Source organism: Lithobates pipiens, unplaced genomic scaffold, assembly GCF_037356315.1.
Source record: "Lithobates pipiens isolate NorthernLeopardFrog02 unplaced genomic scaffold, aLitPip1_a1.2 Scaffold_19, whole genome shotgun sequence".
Classification (NCBI taxonomy): Eukaryota; Metazoa; Chordata; class Amphibia; order Anura; family Ranidae; genus Lithobates; species Lithobates pipiens.
Window position 1 is genome coordinate 459,405,359 of NW_027507764.1, and position 23,031 is coordinate 459,428,389.

Genomic DNA, 23,031 nt, shown 5'->3' on the forward strand with positions numbered 1-23,031 from the left:
GAGCAGACAGACAGCGGCCATTCTATAATTCAAAAGCCGCGCCTCCGGCTCCGCCTTCGCCTGTGATAGGCGGAACACTGAATTTCCCAGCAGCCTGTGTTCCGCCTATCACGGACATCGTATCATCCTCGTACTACGGACGAGGATGATACGATGTCCGTGATAGGCGGAACACAGGCTGCTGGGAAATTCAGTGTTCCGCCTATCACAGGCGAAGGCGGCGGCGCAGCTTTTGAATTTTACAATGGCCGCCGAGGCGCCGACGAAGAGGGCACGGGACGGAGGCAAGGCAAGGCACGGCACGGGACGGGACGGGACGGAGGCAAGGCACGGCGGCAAGGCACGGCACGGGACGGAGGCAAGGCACGGGACGGAGGCTCGGGACAAAGGCTCGGGACACAGGTAGGCTGGACACACACACACACACACACACACACACACACACACACACACACACACACACACGGATGGATACACACACACACGGATGGATACACACACACACGGATGGATGGATACACACACACACAGGGATGGATGGATGGATGGAGACACACACACACAGGGATGGATGGATGGAGACACACACACACAGGGATGGATGGATGGATGGATGGAGACACACACACACACAGGGATGGATGGATGGATGGACACACACACACACAGGGATGGATGGACGGACACACAGGGATGGACGGACACACAGGGATGGACGGACACACAGGGATGGACGGACACACACACAGGGATGGACAGGCATGTCTCACCCTCGGCTTATACACGAGTCAATAAGTTTGCCAGTTTTTTTGGGGGTAAATTGGGGGCCTCGGCTTATATTCGGGTCGGCCTATACTCGAGTATATACGGTAACAATGTTAAAGTACATAAACTCTTATAAGTGCAATAAAGTCCTTATAAGTTCAAAAAAAGTGCTGCACTGCTCCGTGTGTCCATCAATGTCAATACTTCCACCAACTAGAGTGGTGTAAAATTCCAAACTCACCAGATGTGTTGGACTCCTTTGCCCTATAGCAAGAGAAGTCTTCTGTGCTTTTAAGTCATTTACTGGGGACCAAACCCAATGCAATGTTCTCTCGTGTCATCCACTGACTCCTCTGTGATGGATTCCTTCCATTATGGCTCCAGAGTTCCCAGGGTGAGTGATGTGCAGTATATGATGAATAAGAAAGAAAGCTTCTCATAGAGTATTATCCTTGGGTTTATTATAAAAAAATAAATCAGCTTACAATTAATATAGTAAAAATGTATTTTAGACAAAACCAGTGTCACTGAAATCATTGGTGCTACTAGGATGGATACATGGTGTACATGCGGCTTTCCACTTTCCTGGCCAGAAATGACATTTGAGAGTATCAGCTTGACGTGTTTCGTCATAGGGATGTAACATTTACTTAATGGATAATGAGTAATCCTCACTAACATTATATTCTCCACAGATTACACACTGTGGTTGCATTTTTATTACTTATCACTGAAGCTGACAGCATTTTATATATTTCAATCTGAAAAAAAAAAAAAACTTGGTTAGTGTCTATAACTCACACTACTGGTCAGTGTACTTTACTTTTCTTTCAAAGAAAGCTAACAGACTTTGGCTCATTTTTTTCACTTGACAACAAACATGACACAATTTTGTCAGAGCACCAGAATGGACCATAAACATCATGAAAAAATGCAGGATTCACCTTGCAGCAAATGTTCAAAAATCTGACAGTTGAGGTCCAGCTGTAAACATTTTGTGGCATCTTTTCAGTGCCCGAGCACCAGAATAGGCCGGAAATGTCTTGTTTTGTTTTATTTAGCGCAAAGCTGACATTCTTTTAAAATTGGCAATGAGAAAAATAACTGCAATAAAGTGTGAGACTCAGACTCATGCTTTAGACTACAGCTAGACAAAGCTGTGCATTTACAACATTGCTGATATAAGCTGATAGGCTTTGGTTGAATTTTTGTTATTTGGCAGCAAAGCTGATATTGTTTTGCAAATTGCAATCTGATAGTGTCTATAACTCACACGGCTGACCTTTTTTGTCACTTGACAGCAAACATGACACAATTCTTAATCTGGCAGAAAACTGTAATTGTGTCTGAGAGCCTCATTGCTGACTAGCATCCCTACAGTTTTCCTAAATTGTGGATAATATCTGTTTTTGACCTAAATATTTAATTTGCTTGTATTTTACTTGAATTGTGCTGATCGAAATTGCTTGTTCATGCCACAAGCACCTATTCCAAAATTTGTGTGTCAAACACTTAACTTACACTTGTACTGTTCACAGCCGCCAACCACTAAGCTCCTGTGTGAAAGAAATAGAGTTTAAAAAAAAAAAAAACTATATTCCCATCCTGGTATATTATACCTACAGATGTTTTTTTCTCCAGTCCTCAGTCTCAAAAAATAGCAACAAGTTTTTTATGACTAGTATAGTTTTACACAATTTATTGAGGAAAAAATACTGTGTAAAAAAGGAATTTGTTGTGTTATACATTGTATTTCAAGACATTACAATGGCATGCTTAGCATAACCCTAACATCATTTTTTCTAACAATTTTTTTCTAAAATGGCCCAACCCCTGTGTAGTTTATTTATTATTTTCTTGGCAAAATAAGGAAGAAGCTTCTTTTTTTTATTTGATACTATGCATAAAAACATAGCTGTTTTGGTTAGTTAAATTTACGTTTCGTATTCATTTAGTTTCTTTAATGTTGGAGAATCTGGACTACAGTGCTGATTTACTGAATGCCGATTGGCTGTTAACGTTGCAAGAGAATTTGTACTTTGCAAGGGAATTTGCCCCAGAGCTTAGTGAATTAGGTGAAACTGCAATCAACATTTTTTTTTTCATCTTTGCACGTGATTGGATATTCTTTGCAAAGTAAAGTTTTACCACATTTACTCAGCTCTTGGGCAAGTTTCCTTGCAAAGTGAATAGTCTAGTCGCCTTTATTGATTCAACCCATGTGTCTTTAGTTTTGGCTTTAAAATATAGGTGTGTATTTTAAGGACATGTCCAACAACCAGAATGACAAAAATCCAGCTAGTAAGTGTCAGTAGGGGTTGTAGCAGCAACACAAACACAAGGAGTCCTATTTCTGTCCTGTCAAACTCTTTACTGCATAACTCAGTCCTCTTTATTTCACTCTAAACTACTAACAGGTCTTTCTTGATCATACATCACGGGACACAGGAGCTTCATTACATAGTGGGTTATATAGGCACCTCTGGTGACTGGACACTGGTTAACCCCAATTAAGGAGAATTCCTCCCCTATATAACCCCTCCCATATGGGAGGCACCTCAGTTTTTTCGCCAGTGTCTATGGTGGTTGGTCACGTAAAACTTTAGCTCTGTGCAGGTCCCTGCGGGGGCCTAAGGGCTACAACAAACCGGATCCATACCTCGGGCCAATATTTGACTCCCAAGATGGTATGGTACCCGGGCCTCATCAGCCGAAGAAGCAAGGTTTCGCCTGTAAGTCCTCTCCTATTGGAAGACTGGGCTCTGGGAAAACCAGACTTGGTGCACTGTTTATACAGAGCGCACGAAAGTTTCAGGCAGAGTCTTTTACATGGTCCAGGTAGGAGGCTCTTCCGAGAAAGAGCCCCAGATAAACCTGAAGGTTGGCTAACACTGCCCGCCGTGATGGGTGAAGGCTGGAATTTGTCTGTTTCAGCAATTCCTGCAGCGAGGACAGGTAAGGGAAGTTAATCCTATATATGTAATTATATGATGGATTTCTTCATTTTGAGTAGTTGTATGTCTTACCTGGTTTCCACCACTAGAGGGAGTAAGAGCAGCCTGATGCATACTTACATGCCTTTCAGTACACACGCTTAGTGAAGCCTGGTTCTCCAGCTGTCTCCCGTCTCCACTGCAGGCCCTGCCACAACAAGGTAACACAGGGGTCCCACGTAGTCTGGGGGTCCCACGCAGCTCCGGTGGAGTTCTCCTTCCCCCCCTGGATCCCGTGGTCCTCGTGCATGCGCTCCGGGCGCGTTCCTGGTCTAATGGAGGAGGGGGAGTGTGGTTGTGAGCCGTGCACGTCAGTGTGCACGGCACTGTACTGTGCAGGCGCCAGGCGGCAGATTTAAAAAGCCCAGAGCGTCAGAGGGCTGTAAGTGTGAGACACAGGAGCTGTGGGCAGTAAGCATCCGAGGGGATTGGATCCAGGTAAACCTTAGACACCTACTCAGCATCAGGTTGTGCAGTTTAAGCATATATATTTATTGTGAGACTTTAAGCACAACAGTGATTGCACTTGTACTAGTACCTCTGCTTTGTAGCTTAGGACTATGTCTCCTCGTAAGAGGGTCTCAGGGGGAGGTAGCAAAGGCACTGGTAAATCACTGCCTAGGTCCAGGGGTTCTAAAGGTGCCTGTAAGTTACCATCCCCCCTGCAAGACTGGAGCCAGCCTCTCAAGACGAGTCAGTGCCCCTGTCAGGTTTTGCAGCCTCTCCTAATGTCCCAGCCCCGGTTTATGTCACTGAGGACTCCCTTAGGGCTACATTGGAGGATTTTGAAGGGAGAATAATGAATTTTATTTCTGCTTCCCTGAAAGATAGCAGGAAAAGGGGTAGATCCCCTCCCTCTGCTGAAATTCCTCTCTCAGATGATTCTTCTGAAAATGAAGAGAGATCCCTGTCTTGGGACAGGGATCAGGAGCAGTCGGATAATTCAGAGGAAGAGGAGAGAGTCCCCTCCTCCCAGGCGCTCAGAAAACAGGTGCAGTATTATACTGAATTGGTGCGTACCACATTCAGAATGCCTGCTGCTGAAGTCGCTACACCCTCTGTTTCTTCCCTGGGAGTCAGGAAAGCCCCACAGACTGCCAGTTCCTTTCCAATTCATCCTTTAATGGATGAATTGTTGTATGAGGATTGGGGACATCCCGATAAACTGTTTGCTCCTCCTAAAAGGTTTTCTATGCATTATCCTCTGGAGGAAAGTTTCACCAAGAATTGGGGGGTCCCATCTGTTGATGCGGCTGTTTCTTGCGTGAATAAAAACCTGACGTGTCCCTTGGATAATGCGCAGGTATTTAAAGATCCAACTGATAAGAAGCTGGAAACCTTATTAAAAGCCTCCTTTTCCATGGCTAGCGCTGTAGTGCAACCTACAGTCGCAGCCGTGGGGTTGTGCCAGTTCCTCAGGGAACAGGTTAAGCAGATGCTTGGGCTCCTTCCCAGCGAGGCATTAGAGAAGTATGCAGAAATGCCTCATATTCTGTGTTTCATAATTGATGCGATTTTGGATTCTGTCCAACAAGCATCACGTTTGTCCCTCATGTTGGTACACATGCGAAGGGCCCTATGGCTAAAGAATTGGGCAGCTGAGCTGTCATGCAAGAAGCATTTGATTGGGTTCCCGTTTAAAGGGGAACGTTTGTTTGAAGAAGAATTAGACAAATTCGTCCAAAAAATTTCAGGGGGTAAATCTACTCTCCTTCCAGTCAAAAGGAGCAAGTGTCCTTCATTCAGGCATGCTCTCTCTCCCGGAGCATCAAGCTCTAAGCAGTGGCGACGGCCTTCTCAACCCTCCTCTACAGGAAAGGCTCAGGGCCGGGCCCAGGGGCAGAAAAAGACTTGGGGGCAAAATCCTGCCAAGCAGAGCCCAAAAGCTTCCTTGTGAAGGGGCACCCCTGCTCGGCCGAGTGGGGGGAAGGCTCCAGCAGTTTGCAGGAGCCTGGCGGGAAGAGATCCGGGACAAGTGGGTGATCTCTTCTGTATCTCTGGGCTACAGGCTAGAGTTTCAGGAGATTCCACCTTCTCGCTTTCTAAGGTCAAGGATCCCCAGGGATCCAGTAAAGCAAAAACCGCTATTTCTGGCCTTAGATCACTTACTATCCCAGGGGGTGATAGTAGAAGTGGACCCAAAAGAACAGGGTTCAGGGTTTTACTCAAATCTCTTCACCGTTCCGAAGCCAAATGGAAGTGTCAGACCTATCCTAGATCTGAAGGATCTGAACCGGTTTTTACGCATCCTGTCCTTTCCGAATGCAGTCAATCCGCACTGTGGTCTCCTCCCTGCAAGGGGGAGAGTTTATGGCATCAATAGATATCAAAGATGCATATCTCCATGTGCCAATTTTTCCCACACACCAAAAATTTCTAAGGTTCGCGGTAGAGCGGCGCCATTTTCAATTTGTGGCCTTGCTGTTCGGGCTTGCTACGGCCCCTTGAGTCTTCACAAAGATTCTGGACCCTCTCTTGGCAAACCTAAGAGCTCAGAGTATAGCCGTCATGGCTTATCTAGGCGATTTGCTTCTCATGGAGAAAACAGCAGCGTTCCTGAACCACAGCGTCACCAGAACGCTAGAACACCTGGAACGCCTAGGCTGGATCATAAACCTAGAAAAGTCGTCCCTACAGCCTGCCACCAGGTTGGAATACCTGGGTATGATCATTGACACTGCTCAAGGCAAGGTGTTTCTTCCAAGGCCAAAGGCCTTGGCCATTGGGGATCTGGTGCGCCTAATTCTGGGCAGGAGATCTTCCCCCATTCGTTTGTGCATGAGACTGTTAGGGAAAATGGTCGCCTCCTTTGAGGCCGTCCCATTCGCCCAGTTCCACTCAAGGCCTCTGCAAAGATGCATCCTTGCGGCTTGGAACAGGAAGCCCCAATCCTTGGATCTTCCTATGTGTCTATCCCCAGGGACACGCAGGAGTCTCATCTGGTGGTTACAAACCAAGAATTTGCTGAAGGGCAAAACTTTCCTTCCTCTTCCATGGAAGATTGTCACGACAGATGCCAGCCTGACTGTCATAGGATGCGCACGGGTAAAGCGCTCTGGCGCACAGCTGTGTGCAATAGGAATAAACTAAAGCACACAAGCACACACACACAGGGTGTGACCCCTCGCTGACCTATAAAGGAAGTGAGGTCATCCAAACACACTGCTGGTTTGTCTTCAGCTTCCTGTGATTCCCACGTCTGTTCCTGTGATCTGCATTACCCATTGTGACCCGGATTGCCTCATCGACCTCGCTGATCTTCTCCTGACCCGACCTCTGGCTTGACCTTGGACTCCCACTTTCTAAACGTGTTTGACCCTCAGCCTGCATCTGGACATACATGCTATCTCCTGTGTTCGACCCCAGCTTGTCTTGGATTATCCTTCTGTCTCAGCGTTCCTTGTACTTGTTGTCTTCTGATCTGGACTGTGTTTGACCCCTGGCCTGTCTCCTGGATTCTGCCTTTGCCTTACGTACTTGCTACCTTTGCTTCTGGACCTTCCCACGGGACATCACCTTTCAGCTCTGCTCAAGCTACCTGCTGATCTACTAGCAAGTGACTGTCCTACTGGTAGCTTGTGCCTCTTGGTGCAACCACCCTCTGTGCCACCTTCAGGGGTGGTCTGCGCCGAGTCGCAATAGCGACCGCTCTCGGCATCTTGGCCTTGGTGAGTACATTTCTATGATACTGACAGGCTGGGGAGCAGTGTTGGAGGAGACGTGCTCGCAGGGGAAATGGTCTACGATCGAGAAGCTATTGCCCATAAATGTCCTGGAGATCCGGGCAATTTATATGGCTCTCATAAAGTGGTCTTACAGACTACGAGGTGTCCCTGTTCGGGCAATGCCACAGCAGTGGCCTATATCAATCACCAGGGCGTTACCAGGAGTCTGGTGGCCCAAAAAGAGGTCAATCGCATACTTGTCTGGGCAGAAAAGCATGTTCCATGTCTTTCTGCAGTCTTCATTCCAGGAGTGGAAAATTGGCAGGCGGATTTTCTGAGCCGCCAGCAGTTGTGCCCAGAAGAATGGGCTCTGCACCCCGACGTGTTTCGGAACATATGTCACAGGTGGGGTACTCCAGACGTAGATCTGTTTGCATCCAGGTTCAACAGGAAACTGGACAATTTTGTGTCAAGGACAAGAGATACACTTGCTCAGGGGTCAGATGCTCTGACAGTTCCCTGGGATCAGTACAATCTGATCTATGCCTTCCCCCCGAGCCCGCTTCTGTCGCGGTTCCTGGGAGGAGTCAAGAGGGAGACAAAATTGGCCCTTTTGGTGGCCCCGGCTTGGCACAGGCAACCGTGGTATGCAGAGATCATGAAGTTGGCAGTAGGCAGGCCATGGATCCTCCCTCTCCGGCCAGATCTGCTCTCACAGGGTCCAATTTACCATCCTGCTTTACGCAGTCTGAATTTGACGGTTTGGCTGCTGAGACCCACATTCTGAGAGACCGTGGCCTTTCGGGGCCAGTCCTTTCTACTCTGGTCAATGCCAGAAAGCCGGCCTCCAGGCTTATTTATTACAAAATCTGCACAAGGACAAGAGATACACTTGCTCAGGGGTCAGATGCTCTGACAGTTCCCTGGGATCAGTACAATCTGATCTATGCCTTCCCCCCGAGCCCGTTTCTGTCGCGGTTCCTGGGAAGAGTCAAGAGGGAGACAAAATTGGCCCTTTTGGTGGCCCCGGCTTGGCGCAGGCAACCGTGGTATGCAGAGATCATGAAGTTGGCAGTAGGCAGGCCATGGATCCTCCCTCTCCGGCCAGATCTGCTCTCACAGGGTCCAATTTACCATCCTGCTTTACGCAGTCTGAATTTGACGGTTTGGCTGCTGAGACCCACATTCTGAGAGACCGTGGCCTTTCGGGGCCAGTCCTTTCTACTCTGGTCAATGCCAGAAAGCCGGCCTCCAGGCTTATTTATTACAAAATCTGGAGGGCATATGTTTCCTGGTGTGAACTCAGGAAATGGCATCCTAGAAAGTATGTCATTAGCAGGATCTTGGCCTTTCTCCAGTCAGGCCTAAAAATGAATTTGGCCATTAGCACTATCAAGGTGCAGATTTCGGCCCTGTCAGTATTTTTTCAGAAGCCACTTGCATCGCATTCCCTGGTGTGGGCTTTCATCCAGGGGGCCATGCAGATAAGACCGCCAGTCAAACCTCCGGTATGCCCATGGGTTCTGAATTTGGTTCTCTCGGCTTTGCAGGGGCAACCATTTGAACCTTTGTATCTGGCTTCATTAGTTCTCCTGACTAAAAAATTGGTCTTCTTGGTAGCCATATCTACGGCTAGAAGAGTATCAGAACTAGCAGTTCTTTCCAGCAAAAAGCCGTATCTAATTATTCATAAGGACCGGTGGTCATGCGTCCCAACAGGTCCTTTCTACCTAAGGTGGTTTCGGGATTCCATTTGACTCAAGACGTAATCCTACCATCCTTTTTTCCGGACCCACAGTCCGCAGAAGAAGAATCTTTGCACACTTTGGATGTGGTTAGAGCAATCAGTATATATCTTCGGGCAACTGCTCTGATAAGGAAAACTGATTGCTTGTTTATTTTGCCGGAAGGCCCTAGGAAGGGCCAGGCGGCGTCAAAATCCACTCTCTCAAGGTGGATTAGATAGGTTATTTCTCAGGCCTATAGTGTAAAGGGGAAGATTCCTCCTTTTCAAGTGAAAGTGCACTCTACTAGGGCTGTAAGTGCTTCTTGGGCAGTGAACCAGGCCTCCCTGGCTCAGATCTGTAAGGCTGCAACTTGGTCATCAGTCCACACATTCACCAGATTCTATCAGGTGGATGTCAGAGGACAAGAGGATATCGCCTTCGGGTGCAGTGTACTGCAGGCTGCAGTTTAGGTCCTCAGGTCCCTGGCGGTCTATAATTATGATCTGTGTCTCTCTCCCCTCAATCTGGGCATTGCTTTGGGACATCCCACTATGTAATGAAGCTCCTGTGTCCCGTGATGTATGATCAAGAAAATTGGATTTTTATATACAGCTAACCTGTAAAATCCTTTTCTTGAAAGTACATCACGGGACACAGGGCTCCCGCCCCTCTTGGGTTTTACGTGGTTTCTTATTGCTTTGCTACAAAACTGAGGTGCCTCACATATGGGAGGGGTTATATAGGGGAGGAATTCTCCTTGATTGGGGTTAACCAGTGTCCAATCACCAGAGGTGCCTATATAACCCACTATGTAACGAAGCTCCTGTGTCCCGTGATGTACTCTCAAGAAAAGGATTTTACAGGTAAGCTGTATATAAAAATCCCATTTTTAACACTAAACAGCTGTCCGACTTTGGTGGCTGGTTTTCTTTCTCACTTTTTTCAGTTACAGTTGGCAGACATCACAAGTTATCTCTCTTCTTCACTGGACAAGTAGCAATAGATAACGCAACATGTTTTGCTTCTGATGAGTGTCTGGTAGGCTATGGGGGTGGTAACAAATCTGATGGAAGCTTAAAATCAAAAATAGTGTGGCGTTAATATTTCCTAACACCCATAATAAACCATAAGGAGCGTCCTCAGACTACATATCCCCACCAACCCGCACACCCTGATGCATATCGACCCACCCATCAGATCTTAGTCCCTATGACTAAGCCCCTGTTGGTGTGGTGAAATGCACCAGGGTGTGTGTTTTCGTCAAGATGTGTAATCTGAGGCCACTCTGTATTGTTTTTTCACCTGGGCTGGTCAGGAGTATGGGTGATCCTTTCCTTTTTACATTTATTAGCCCTTTGGATTGGTTTTAGCAAAAGCCTACACTCCATACTCTGGGACACAGGGATATGCTTTCACCTCTACTTTGAGTGATCCCAAAGCATTATAACAAAACCCATTATAAACCACTTTACACAAAGAAAAAATGTCCAAATACACCAAAGTCTCCATGTGTTTCTTCAGTACCTTTTAATTGTGCTTCAACACTCTCATCCACTCTACTTCTCTTCCCCTTTTGAAAAACCGACACTATTTGTGATCTCACCTTATGTTTATGACCCACACATAAAATGTAAGATCATTAAAAAGCCTGTGTATGCTTTAAATGGGATCTTTTGTTGAAGGAGTGATGGGGTTGATAGGATGGGCAACATCAAGGGAATGAAGGAGCGTGGCGATCAGGGATGAGGCATGTCCCTCAGACACAGCCCACCCCAGATCCATGTAAAGTGCCAATAAAAAAAGACTCTTTACCACATGACCGGCTGTGTCCAATCATAGCTGGCCACATGTACTGCCCATGTGCACGGCGCTTGTGCACGCCCCTATGGTGGCTGCAGAGCAGTGATTGGGGATGGATCTTGCCCAAAATTGGCTCTTTACCACGTGACCGGCTGTGTCCAATCACAGCCGGCCACAGAATGTCAACAAACCGCGTTACCGGGTTCTCCTCCTCACACACTGATCGTGTGTGAGAAGGAGTTTGCAGTAACATCTTGCTACCGCTTACAGTGTACACCAACCACACTGATTGCCCCCTTTAATAAAGAGAACCTATCACCAGCCATCAAAGTACCTGTCACACCCCATCTTAGTACCCGAGTACCTGTCACAGCTCAACCAAATACCCGAGTACCTGAGTACCTGTCACAATCCATCTGAGTACCCGCGTACCTGAGTACATGTCACAGCCCATCTGAATACCTGAGTACCTGTCACAGCCCATCTGAGTACCTGAGTGCCAATTGCAGCCCATCTGAATACCCAAGTACCCGAGTACCTGTCACAGTCCATCTGAGTACCTGAGTACCTATCGCAGCCCATCTGAGTACCTGAGTACCTGTCACAGTTCACCTGAGTAGCTCTTACAGTCCATATAAGTACCTGAGTACCTGTCACAGCCCATCTGAGTACCCAAGTACCCGAGTACCTGTCACAGCTCATCTGAGTACCCGAGTACCTGTCACAGTCCACCTGTGTACCTGAGTACCTGTCAAAGCCCATCTGAGTACCTGAATAGCTGTCACAGTTCATCTAAGTATCCGAGTACCTGAGTACCCGTCACAGCCCATCTGAGTACCCGAGTACCTGTCACAGTCTATTTGAGTACCCGAGTACCTGTCACAGTTCACCTGAGTACCTTTCACAGTCTATATGAGTACCTGAATACCTGTCACAGTTCATCTGAGTATCCGAGTACCTGAGTACCTGTCACAGTTCATCCGAGTACCTGAGTACCTGTCACAGTCCATCTGAGTATCCAAGTACCTGTCACATCTCATCTGAGTACCCGAGTACCTGTCACAGTCTATTAGAGTGCCCGAGTACCTGTCACAGTTCATCTGAGTACCTGAGTACCTTTCACAGTCTATATGAGTATCTGAGTACCTGTCACAGTTCATCTGAGTACCCAGATACAGTGTACACCAACCACACTGATTGCCCCCCAATAAAGAGGACCTATCACCAGCCATCAAAGTACCTGTCACAGCCCATCTTAGTACCCAAGTACCTGTCACAGCCCATCCGAATACCCGAGTACCTGAGTACCTGTCACAATCCATCTGAGTACCCACGCACCTGAGTACATGTCACAGCCCATCTGAATACCTGAGTACCTGTCACAGCCCATCTGAGTACCTGAGTACCTATCGCAGCCCATCTGAATACCCAAGTGCCTGAGTACCCGTCACAGTCCATCTGAGTACCTGAGTACCTATCGCAGCCCATCTGAGTACCTGTCACAGTTCACCTGAGTACCTGTCACAGTCCATATAAGTACCTGAGTACCTGTCACAGACCATCTGAGTAACCAAGTACCCAAGTACCTGTTACAGCCCATCTGAGTACTCGAGTACCTGTCACAGTCCATTTGAGTACCCGAGTACCTGTCACAGCCCATCTGAGTACCTGAGTACCTGTCACAGTTCATCTGAGTATCCGAGTACCCGAGTACCTGTCACAGTCCATCTGAGTACCCGAGTACCTGTCACAGCCCATCTGAGTACCCGAGCACCTGTCACAGTTCATCTGAGTACCCGAGTACCTGAGTACCTGTCACAGTCCATCTGAGTACCCGAGTACCTGTCACAGCCCATCTGAGTACCCGAGCACCTGTCACAGTTCATTTGAGAACCCGAGTACCTGAGTACCTGTCACAGCCCATCTGAGTACCCGAGTACCTGTCACAGTCCATCTGAGTACCTGAATACCTGTCACAGTCCATCTGAGTACCCGAGTACCTGTCACAGCCCATCTGAGTACTCGAGCACCTGTCACAGTTCATCTGAGTACCCGAGTACCTGAGTACCTGTCACAGCCCATCTGAGTACCCAAGTATCCGAGTACCTGTCACAGCCCATCTGAGTACCCGAGTACCTGTCACAGTCCATCTGAGTACCTGAATACCTGTCACAGTTCATCTGAGTACCCGAGTACCTGTCACAGTCCATTTGAGTACCTGAGTACCAGTCACAGTCTATTTGAGTACCCGAGTACCTGTCACAGTTCATCTGAGTATCTAAGTACCTTTCACAGTCTATATGAGTACCTGAGTACCTGTCACGGTTCGTTTGAGTACCCAAGTACCTGAGTACTTGTCACAGTTCAGCTGACTACACGAGTACCTGAGCACCTGTCACAGCCCATCTGAGTATCTGTCACAGTTCATCTGAGTACACAAATACCTGTCACAGCCCATCTGAGTACCTGAGTACCTGTCACAGCCCATCTGAGTTCCTGTCACTCCCCATCTGAGTACCTGTCACCACCCATCAGAGTACCTGAGTACCAGTCACCAGCCCATCAGAGTACCTGAGTACCTGTCACCAGGCCATCGGAGTACCTGAGTACCTGTCACCAGGCCAACAGAGTACCTGTCACCAGGCCACCAGAGTACCCGAGTACCTATCTCCAGCCCATCAGAGTACCCAAATAGCTGTCACCAGCTCATCAGAGTAACCAAGTACCTGTCACCAGCCCATCAGAGTAGTCGAGTACCTGTCTCCAGCCCATCAGGGTATCCAGGTACATATCTGTAGAATATACGTTGGGGTGTTTTCTTTCCAAAATGGGGTAATTTTGTGGGTAATTCCACTGTCCTGGTGCTCAAGAACCTTCAAAAGTATGATAGGTAGGAATGAAATGAGATGTGTAATTTATGCTCATAACATGCCTGAAGGTACTACAGGCATACCCCACTTTTAAGTACACAATAGGATTTATTTACTAAAGCTGGAAAGGGCAAAATCAGGCTCACTTCTGCATAGATACCAATGAGCTTCTAACTTCAGCTTGTTCAATTAAGCTTTGGTAATAAAACCTGGAAGCTCATTGGTTTCTACGCAGAAGTGAGCCTGATTTTGCACATTCCAGCTTTAGTAAATAAACCCCATTGTATACTTAAAAGTGGGGTATGCCTGTACTTCAATGTTGGGCCTCTGTATGTGGCCAGGCTGTATAAAAGTCCCAGATATGTGGTATCGTTATTCTCAGGATGAGCATCAGAATGTGTTTTGGGGTGTAATTTTTTCTATATACATGCTATGTGTTCAAAATATCTTATAAATTAACAACTTTGTTTAAAAAAAAAAAGATTTTAATTTTCTTTCCACGTTTTCCGAAGACTTGTGGAAAAAAAATGAACTGTTCAAAAGACTCATTATGCCTCAGAGAATAGACGTTGGGATGTTTGCTTTCCAAAATGGGGTCATTTTGTGGGTAATTCCACTGTCCTGGGGCTCCAGGGCCTTCACAAATGTAATAGGTGGCTAGGAAATGAAAGGTGTAATTCTATGTTCCTAGAACCCCTGACGGTGCTCCCTGCATGTTGGACCTCTGTGTGGCCAGGCTGTGTAAATGTCCCACACATGTGGTATTGCCAAACTCGGAAGGAGTAGCAGAATGTATTTTGGGGTGTAATTGGAAGTATGCATATGCTGTGTGTGAGAAATAACTTGTTATTATGACAATTTTGTGGGACAAAAAATTCTTAATTTTCCCAAGAATTGTGGGAAAAAATTACATCTTCAAAATACCTTGGACTAATATCCACTAATTTGGGTTATTTTTACCAAAGAGATGTAGCAGTATAAATTGTGGCCTGAATTTATGAACAAAAATGACTGATTTGCAAAATTTTATCATAAAAACTAAAAAAAGTGTTTTTTTCAAACTTTTTGCTCTTTTTTCACTTATGCCACAAAAAATAAAAAAACTCAGTGGTGATTAAATACCACCAAAAGAAAGCTCTATTTGTATGAAAAAAAAATGATACAAATTTAGTTTGAGTACAGTGTTGCATGACTGAGTAATCGGCATTCAAAGTGTGAGAGCACTGAAAGCTAAAAATTGATCTGGGAATGAAGGGTGTATAAATGCCCTTTATTGAAGTGGTTAAACTTATTACCCATGAGAATATGCTTTGCAGTGAGTTTGTATACAGTGTTTTTGAAGAATTCACATTTCTGTTCCGTGTCCATTGATGCCAATATTTCCTCCCAGGCTAAGTCTTGGAGAGCAGCCCTTTTCATTGCATATAAAGTGAATATACTGTAAGCAATAGCACTTTAACACTTTTGTTACCAGGCCCTGTGCTCCATTTTGTACACTCAGGTGGCCAGATCATTTTTGCAATTTTTCCTTTTTTTTATATTTTTCACTTATAGCTTTCAGAATTTGTGAAAGACCCCCCAAACCATATATTTTCTGAAAGCACGTGATAAGTAAAATAAAAAAAAGGTGCTACTGATTTTTTAGACCCTGTGGTATTTGCACACATGTTTCTCGAACCAATCTATTCACAAAAAATACACTAAAACCATTATTATCAGATTAAAACACACCTAATTCTACAAAATTCTTGCTAAATTCCTACTAAAAAATAAAAGCTTAACCTGTATGGAGTTAATAAATAACAAAAAGTTTTCATTTTTACATTGCACCTTTTTGCGAAATGGTGAAAATCGAACATACGCAAAAATGTAAATATCAAACTTTCTCTAAAAATCTGAAGGTTTTCATTTTTCCCTTACAGCTTTCAGAATTTGTGGAAGACTCCCAAAACTATATATTTTCTGAAAGAATATGACCTCTATAATAAAAAGAAGGTGCTACTGATTTTTTAGACCCCGTGGTATTTACGCAAATGTTTATCAATCCAACATATTGGCAAAAAATACACTAAAACCACTATTAGCAGATAAAAACACAGCTAATTTTACAAAATTCCTGTTAAATCCCTACTAAATATAAAAGATTAACCTGTATGAAGTTAAATAATAATAATAATAAATAACAAATATTTGTACATTTTAAATTGAACCTTTATGCAAAATTGTGAAAATCAAACTACCCAAAAATTTCTCAATAAATCTGGAGGTTTACATTTTTCACTTACAGCTTTCAGAATTTGAAAAGACCCATTAAACTAGACATTTTCTAAAAGCACATGGCCAGTAGAATAACAAAAAAATGCTACAGATTTTTTGAGCTCCGAAGTAATTGCACAAATGTTCATCATATCGCTATTTTCACTAAAAATAGACTAAAATCAATAATAATCCACATCAACACAACATAACTTACAAAATTCCTGATAAATTAATACTAAAGCCTCACATGTGGCCTACTAAAATATACACCCATAGGGGGCCATGTTTACACGAACAGGGATGCATAGGTGTTCCGTTCATTGCTGTACAAGCAGTCACATTTATGTCAATTGGGATGCAACAGCTACACAGGCATAGCTGCTGTTCCCAATCTGACATCCATGTGGGTGTGGGTACATGACCTTGAATGCAGACAGTGTGAGCTCAGGGGCATGCACGCGGACCTACATGGATATAAAATTGGGAGCAACGGCTCTGTTCGTGCAGGTGCTACTTCCCAAATGACATCAATGGGACTGTCTGCACAAAGATGCACGGAAAACACCTGTGCATCCCTGTAAATGTGCACTGTGGATGCACTGTTTGAACAAGGTATTAGGCCCCTTTGACACAAGTACAATGATCGAGTTTGCCTGTCCATTTTTCAGGCGGTCCCAAACGGACCACCCATTATTCTCTATGGAGAGACTGATATAAATGGACATGTGTCTGTTTACACCTGCCTGCATGTGATCCAGTCTGCTAAAAACAGATGGATGGGGATTCCACTCCCTATCCATCTAGCAGATTGGATCGGATGGCATGCGATGGAAATAGAGAATAGCAGGCTGTGTCTGTATCCACTCTGCATCAGCGGAGAGAAAACGGACCTGTTATCTGCCTGCTCAGTGGGTATCAGCAGAACTTTTTTTTGTCATTAAATTTTTTTTTGGGGGGGGGGGGGGCTGTCACGGTGGAGGAGTGAGTGCAGGCAGACCTGAGGGGGTCTTACTATGCTTGTGTTTTTTTTTAAATTTTACTTTTTACAATTATTTTTTCACAGTCATTTAACCACTTAAGGACCAACCTTGTTTTGAGATTTTGGTGCTTACATGTTTAAAACTGTTTTTTTTCTAGAAAAATTACTTAGAACCCCCAAACATTATATATTATTTTTTTCTAACACCCTAGAGAATAAAATGGCGGTTATTGCAATACAATTTTTCACACCGTATTTGTGCAGCGGTCTTACAAGCGCACTTTTTTTGAAAAAAAATCACTTTTTTTAATTATAAAATAAGACAACAGTAAAATTAGCCCAATTTTTTTATATTGTGAAAAATAATGTTACGCTGAGTAAATTGATACCTAACATGTCACGCTCGTGGAATGGCAACAAACTTTTACCCTTAAAAATCTCCATAGGCAACGTTTAAAAAATTCTACAGGTTGCATCTTTTAAGTTACAGAGGAATTCTATGGCTAAAATTTTTGCTGTCGCTCTACCGATCACGATGATACCTCACATGTGTGGTTTGAACACCATTTTCATATGCGGGCGCTAGTCACGTATGCGTTCACTTCTGCGCGCAAGTTCGTTGGGACAGGGCGTGTTTAAAAAAAAAAAATGTTTATTATTATTTATTTTACCTTTTATTTTTTATTTTTACACTGTTGTAAAAAAAAAGTCACTTTTATTCCTATTACAAGGAATGTAAACATCCCTTGTAATAGAGAAAAGCATGACAGGACCTCTTAACCACTTGGGATCCGCGCTATTGCCAAATGACGGCATTAGCGCGGATCTACTTTTCCGGGACTACGTCTATTGACGTCGTCCCGGGTACGAGCGGCCTGCGCGCGCCCTGAGGGGCGCGCGCGGCGCGCTCTGTGATCGGCGAGTCCATGAGACTCGCCTGATCACCGATCCGTGCAAGGGGTCGATCCCGACCCCTTATCATGTGATCAGCTGTCAGCCAATGACAGCTGATCATGTGATAGAATGGAGCCGGTAATCGGCTATTATTCCTCCTCGCGCTGACAGCGCGAGGAGAGAAAAAAAAAGCCGATCACCGGCGGCCGTGATCGGGACATCAGTCCCGATCACGGCCAGCAATACAGCTGACCACCTGCCCCCTGCCAGTGCCCACCTGCCCACCGCAGTGCCATCCTGAATAAAAGTAAGTGCCCCCATCAGTGCCACCCACAGTGCCCATAGTGCCCACAGTGCCACCCACAGTGCCACCCACAGTGCCACCCACAGTGCCATCCAGCAGTGCCACCAACAGTGCCACCCACAGTGCCCACAATGTGCCTCAAAGGTGCTGCACCCCAGTGCCGCCCATCAGTGCCCAGCAGTGCCGCCCATCAGTGCCCAGCAGTGCCGCCCATCAGTGCCCAGCAGTGCCACCTATCAGAGCCACCTATCAGTGCCACCTATCAGTGCCCATCAGTCCCATCTATCAGTGGTACCTATCAGTGCCCATCCGTGCCACCCATCCGTGCCACTTATCCGTGCCACCCATCCATGCCATCTTATCTGTGCCCATCTTTGCCCATCAGTGCCGCCTTATCTGTGCCCATCGGTGCCGCCTTATCTGTGCCTATTAGTGCCGCCTTAACTATGCCTATCAGTGCCCACCAGTGCAGCCTATCAGTGCCCACCAATGCAGCCCATCAGTGCCCACCAATGCAGCCCATCAGTGCCCACCAATGCAGCCCATCAGTGCCCACCAATGCAGCCCATCAGTGCCCACCAATGCAGCCCATCAGTGCCGTCTAATCAGCGCACTTCAATGAAGGAGAAAAATGACCCGTTTGCAAAATTTTATAACAAACTATTAAAACATGATTTTTTTTTTTTTTTTTTTGCATCTTTTTTTGTTTGTTTAGCAAAAAATAAAACTCCGAGCTGTAACTAAATACCACCAAAAGAAAGCTCTATTTGTGGGAAAAAAATGATAAAAATTTCATTTGGGTACAGTGTTGTATGCCCGCGCAATTGTCATTCAAAGTGCATCAGCGCTGAAAGCTGAAAATTGGTCTGGGACTGAGGGGGGTTTAAGTGCCCAGTAAGCAAGTGGTTAAATATGAGATCTGGGATCAAAAAGTCCTCAGATCTCATATTTAAACTAAAATGCAATAAAAAAATAAAAAAATTGTAATTTAAATTTTTTTTTTTTTAATAAAATGGCCCTTTAAGAGCTGTGGGCAGAAGTGACATTTTGACGTCGCTTCTACCCAGCAATTGTATGGAGACGGATGGGGCCATCTTCCCCTCACTCGTCTCCATACCTGACAGGAGACAGAACGCGATTGCCTCCGCCACTGCCGATGGCTCCGGTAAGCGGCGGAGCTAGCTGCTGCCATAACAATAGCCTCCTTCAAACAGCCGCGCCGTGAAACGGTGGCAGGCGGTCCATAAGTGGTTCATTTCATTTTTATTTTTTTGGGGGGGGTCTTTGGTGAGATATCAGAGGTCTAAACAGACCCCCATATGTTTTTTTTGAGACAGAGAAAGGGACTGAAGACAGTCCCTTTTCTCTTCAGCACTTGAATAAAACTTTACTTGAATGAATGAGAATTTGTATAGAGATTCGATTCATTCAGAAGATGACAGTCTGATACATTGTAACACACATGGTTACAATATATCAGCTGTCAGTGGGCACATAGCAGTGATCAGTAGTGATCACTGTATGTGCCCTCTCTTCTACAGGGGGAGCTTAGTAAACACATGTTTACTAAAGCCCTCCAAGCCCCAAATTCACCCCCACCCGCACTGCTCTGCTGAACAATTCTGATATAAGCTTATGGTTATTAAAGTGACCATAAGTTTATAGGAGAGGGAGAAATGATGTTCGTACGCTGTACTGACCTAGCCCCCTGCGGCACTTCAGAACTGGCAGTGAAAGGGTTAATAGAGCAGCGCCACAAAAACTAGAATCCTTTATTTTCTGTGTCCATTGGTGTCAATATTCCCTCACAGTCTAAGTCTTGGAGAGCAACCCAGATGTTCTTTTATATGAATATCTCTGCATGGTTTGAAATTGCCAGGTCCAGCAGAGCATCATTCCTAGTGTAACCTGGGGGTATCTCTGTAATTACTGCCAGCCAGTTTGATGAAAGCAAACAGTTCTTTTATTTTAATCATGGCTAAAGAAAATGACAGCTTACTTCAGCCAAAGTAAATAAACAGTCCAATTCCTGATAGTGGTAATTAAACAGCAGGCTCACCACTAGTCTTTGGCCCCATGCAGGGGCTACGCTCTTCCAAGTAGGGGTGCAAGGCAGGCCACACAGAGGGGTTAGCAGCCTGTGTCTCCACTTGGCTCACACTTGCTGCACAGCTTGTGAGACTCTCTCTCTTCCACTCACTAACTTGACACAGGTGCTGATTTCCCACTGCTGCCTTTCAAGCCTTCCTCACATGGGACTTAACCCCTTCAGGACCAAAGTGTTGACACTGCGCTCTCTCCCGCTGTAATGCCGTGAACACAGTGCGCAACCACTTATATAGGCATAAGGGTTGGGGTCACTAAGTGATGTCACCTGGTGACCCCACTCTTTATGACGTCACAGTCCCGGGGCATGCTGGGACTGTGACATCATAAGGGATGGGGTCACTGGGTTACATCACTCGGTAACCCCGCCCCTTATGCCTATATAAGTCGGTGTGCGCCGTGTCCACTGCATTACAGCGGGAGAGAGCGTTGTGTCAACATTGGAAGAATAGAAGAAGGAAGAAGAAGAAGAGAAGACGAAGAAAGTGACGGCAACGACGATGAAGGAGAAAGCTGGGTCACCGCTAGCAAAAGAGCCGCAAAAGAGCAGAATATATCAGAGGAGCCCAGCAGAAGAACCGGAGAGCGGGGGAAGAGGTCAGAGATCGGGAGAAGAATCGGAAAGCGCAGAGAAGTCAGAAGAAGACCCCCAGAGCTGCCTAATAAACTACTTTAAAAACCTGTGTAGTGTGCTTTTTTATTGATATTTTTTCCCCCCAGGTGAATGGGTAGGGGTACGATGTACCCCATACTTACTCACAGAGGGTGGGGGGCCGGGATCTGGGGAGCCCCTTATTAAAGGGGGCTCACGGATTCCAGTAAGCCCCCGCCCACAGACCCCGACAACCAACAGTCAGGGTTTTCGGGAAGAGGCCCATGTCCTCATCAACATGGGGACAAGGTGCGTTGAGGTGGGGGGCCCGCATGAGCACCCACCCCCCATGTTGAGGGCATGCTGCCTGGTACGGCTCAGGGGGGTGCTCGCACGTCCCCACTCCCTTTCCTGACCGGCCGGGCTGCATGCTCGGATAAGGATCTGGTATGGATTTTTAAGGGGATCCCTACGCCATTTTTTCGGCATAGGGGGTTCACCTTCAAATCCATACCAGACCTAAGGGCCTGGTATTCCCCTGGAGGGGCATTCCCCCTTGTGGTCGCTGCCATAGGAAAATGTGTTTTTCCTATTGCAGCGAGCACGTGATGTACAGTACCCTGTCGGTGAGAACCAGCATGATAGGATTGCGCTGGAAACATTTTCGCGGAAAGGGGCTGTAGCTGCCCGCATGTCGTATTTGGTCCGTCGGACCAGCATACAGACAAACGGGTTTCCTGTCACCAACTGGGGCCAGCAGAGTTCTGGCGGGAAAATTTAGAACATGTTCTATTTCTAAAGTGCGTTGGATTTTTGGCAAGCAAAGGTCCGATGGAGCCCACACACGATCGAATTGTCTGATGAATTCGTTCCATCGGACCTTTGCTGTCAAAAAGTCCAGTCATGTGTACGCGGCATAAGAATTCCTTTACCTACTGTGTTTACAGCTTTTGATAGGGAGGTGGAAACTGGGACCGAGTTCTCCCCTTCCGGGGCTTAGAATTAACCTCAGCCAGGGCAACTTCCTGCTCACGAACCTTCGAAGGCTTTACATGGTATATCTGATAGGGCTTCCTTTTCCCAGGTTCGTGTGTCTTATAATTGACCTCCATAACCTTTTCTGCCACCACAAATGGCCCCTGCCACCTGACCAGGAACTTACTTTCTATTGTAGGTATAAGCACAGACACCCAAACCCAACCTGGAACTGTCTACGTTTGGCAGACTGATTGTACACCCTTCTTTGTGCCTCCTGCGCTTTTTGCATGTGCTACTTTACCAGAGGCATTACCTTAGCAATCCTCTCTCTCCTCTGAGTTATATGTTCTACAGCCATCTTATGGGGAGAGGCCTCACTTTCCCACGTTTCCTTCACTAAATCAAGTAGTCCCCGTGGTCTTCACCTGTACACCAATTCGAACAGTGAAAAATCTGTGGACACCTAAGGCACTTCCCTAATAGCAAACATTAGTGCTGGGAGTAGACAGTCCCAATCATTACCATCTTGTTGCACAACCCTTTTAAGGTTTGAATTGAGAGTTTTATTGAATCGCTCTACCGGTCCATCTGTCTGTGGATGATAGACAGATGTGCACAGCTGTTTTATTTGGAACAACTTGCACAGATTTGCCATCACCTGAAACAAGAATGGGGTGACCTTGTCTGTCAAGATCTCCTTTGGGAAACCTGTCCTAGAGAATATATTAAACAATTCCCTGCCAATTGCTTTTGACGTAGTCTGTCTTAGGGGAACTGTCTCTGGATACTGGGTGGAAATATCGAGTAACCACAAGGATGTATTGGTGGCCCAGAGCTGATTTCACCAAAGGGCCCACCAAATCCATCGCAATGCGTTCAAATGGTACCTCGATAATGTGCCACGGCATCAACTGGTTCCTCAAGTGAGGCATTGGTGCTGTCAGCTGGCAGGTGGGACATGAACTTCAAAAAAGTCTCACCTCTGCAGTCACTCCCAGCCAGTAGAGTTGGTCCATTATTTGTCCCTTGGTCTTGTCAGCCCCCAGGTAACCCCCCAATGCATCATTGTGGGCTAGGTTGAGCACCATGTGTCTGAAGG